The sequence below is a fragment of the Ceratotherium simum genome, chromosome 6, assembly GCF_057802395.1.
Source record: "Ceratotherium simum simum isolate JZ-2026a chromosome 6, ASM5780239v1, whole genome shotgun sequence".
NCBI lineage: Eukaryota > Metazoa > Chordata > Mammalia > Perissodactyla > Rhinocerotidae > Ceratotherium > Ceratotherium simum.
This window is the reverse complement of record NC_141905.1, coordinates 61468626-61471753: the sequence shown is the minus strand read 5'-3', so window position 1 is coordinate 61471753 and position 3128 is coordinate 61468626.

Here is a 3128-nt window from a genome sequence, read left to right as displayed (position 1 = left end):
GGCTCCCAGAAAAAGCATCAATATTTCAAATCACAGGGAAATATTTTATTGATTCTGCTTGGGTGATGCGCTCAAGAGGAATTAATCATGTGGCCCAGGCCTAGCCAGCCTGGAGCATGAGTCTCCCCCTGTAGCAGGTGCAGTTGATGCCCAACCCATTTACCCTTGGCCACACCAAAGGTCACCTGCAGACAGTTCCTGTACAATCTCATGGGTCTCTCTGCCTAAGGGAGTTGCTATTCTCTAGAGTGAGTTCAGCTAGCAGGGCAGTCTAAAAATTCCACAGAGTTAACTCAGGAGCAAGCCATGTCCAGTGAGAGCCAGGAGTTGAAGGATAAATATCCCTGCTTCCTTCCCTGTCAGTGGGATAATTCAGAGGTGTATTCTGTCCACTCTTGCAGAAGGGCTCCAGTGGGACTAAGCCCCAGTTACCCTCCATGGTAACCCATTCGTTGATGCACACTTTATTTGCCTTCCTTCCCTTCTCTCACTTCCCTTCTTCCCTTCCTGTGTTTTCTGGGATAACCGCCCAAATAAACTACTTGTACCCAATCCTTGTCTCAGGATCTGCTTTCTGGGGGAACCAAAACTAAGATAACCCCTGTAAAGGGAGGAGGCCATCTGTCCAAGAGCCCCATCAAGACCATACAACCAGGAAAAGATCTTGGACCCCAAAACTACATTTGTTTGTGACGGTATCCATACTCACATCCCACTTTAAACCTTTGCTCTTAAGACATAGAGTTTAGTGTTGGCTTCTGTAGGGAGCTGGGCAATAAGTTAACGTCCAAGACTCCTCTGAACTGACCGCGTCTCTGAAATCAAAGAAGAATCTGGGAAATGTATGCTCAGAACTCCAAGGAAGAAATGATGGGATGCTTTCTCAAGGGCTGATGGAAAACAAAGAGGACTATTGGGCAGGAACTACTTGGCTTTTAGGCAACCAAACCACATAGAGAATTCTGGGCCTTAGGAGAGCATCAGAATATGGTGAGTATAATGCTGAGCAGAGAACAACTGCCATCTCTGTTCAGTGTGGGCAACTCAGTACTAAGAGAACAAACATGTTAGAAAGAACGTGGGCTAGAAGAACAAACGTGAGGCTCAGCATGAGCCTCTTCAAAAGTCCATAAACCTTACACGTCGATGTGCTCAGCCACACAAAACCCCAGATACGTTCATGCATTTTCTACCATTTTCCCCAAGGATAAGGTACAGGAAGAGAGGTACCAAAAGGTGGCAATCAGGAGAACTGTGCCTAGCAAACCTCCTGCTGGCTCTGTCCCCTGACTGGGGGAGACCCAAGTGGGGAATTTGTTGAGTAGAATCACACTGAAGTTGAGCTCAAGAAAAGTGTAGAAATATGGTGCTTTAAATTAAGAGGTTGAGGTCTCCAGGGTCCTGGGACTTGCTCTCACACTGCCCTCTACAACATTTTAAAAGAATTTGGATTTATTACAAGAGAGAAGGCTGTTGTGACCCAGGTCTTGTGCTTCAAGAGCTGCCAAGTCCTAACACAAGTCCAGCTGCTGAGTGCTATTGGCAAAGTGGGCAGCATCCGCAGTGGGTGACAGCTAGAAAGGCCCCACAGTCTAGGAAGGGCCTCCTCGGAGAAATTATTATTTTAACTTAGAATCCATGCTTCCAGTTAGCTTTGCCAGCAGCTGCAACCCATCTGAACCTCAGTTTCTTCTGAGAAACGAGGATGAATTCAGCCTTCAGACATGTTGTATTTGGCACAGTGTTTTTAAGTTTTTACTTAATTTCCAATATTTAAATAGTGAGAAATTTATGTAAAAATCCAGAATTGGGGGGCCAGAGTCATCAGGCCAGAATTTTCAGAGAGGCCTGGGGGAGAACCCTCAGCTGCTCCTAGTGCTGAGACAGGGAGGTAAGAAAAGTCAGAGATAATATCTAAGTGTCTGGTGCTGCCAGACTTTTTGAAAAAAAGAGAAAAAAGAAAAGAAAACTGGGGGAATCTGGCCCACCCAGCAACCACTGAAGATGAGCACTGGCTGCTGTTTCAGGTGGGGCTGGCCCTCTCCAGCTTGCCACAGTCTCGATGGGGCCTACTTCCCTCATTTAAGATTCCTGCCTGCCCCTGTAGCCTTTGAGTTTATGACGCTTGAACTAGATGGTTCCTTTAGCTCTAACATGCAATAACAACAACAATAACATCTACCACTTATTAAATGGTTCCAGTGTGTCAGGCACTGTGGCAAGCAATTTACATATATTAGCTTGTTTCAGATGTACGAAGTCTTCTAAGGTAGGATTATTAACCCTACTTTTTAAATAAGAAAACTATGGTTCAGACCTGTAGGTAAGTTTGCTCACTGGTACACTGACTAGTAAACAACAGAGCCAAGACTTGAACCTGGGGCTGCCCAGGTCCAAGGCCTGATTCTAACCACCACGCTATCCTGACACACTCAGGGCATCTTTGTCAGCCTAACTTCAGTGCAGCTGGAGCCAGACCTGCAGCTGGCGTTTTATAAATTTAAATACCCCATATTCAGAAGCTAAGCTGTAGAAATACAGGTGAGTGTGTGCCCAGACAGCAGATCAGGAGGTGGGGAGGTGATGGGAAACATCATTGGTCACAGCATCTGGGCTCCTGAGGCCAAAGTGTTTCAGGGCTGGCATCAAGAGAAGAGGAGAGAGGAGCTGAGGCTTCCGGCGAGGTGCTAGGGGGCGGCAGGTCAGACTCTTGTGAGGCCAGGACGTTTGAGAGGCCTTGGGGAGAACCTCCAGCTGCTCCTAGTGCTAGGACAGGCAGCTGGGAGGTGAGAGCAGTTACAGCTAATATCTGAGCTGCTGGTGTTGGCAGGAACTCTCCTGGCTATGGATGGTTGGGGTGAGGGGAAATCAGGAGGCTCTCTGAGCCATGGGGCGCAGGGGTCCCACCCCAGGCTTCCTCATTCTTGCCCCTGTCCCCTCCTTGCCTGAGTGATCTGTGGTAACCAGCCAGGTTCCTCAGCTACTTCATAGGGAAAAATATGATCGGAGCCCTTCTTAGGTGCAGAAACAGCAATTTACCTAAGACCTCGAGGCCACCGCCCTGTGCAGTGCAGAGAGGTGAGAAGGAAAAGGAGGAAAGGACTTGTGTCCAGAGGCCCTTCACCTCC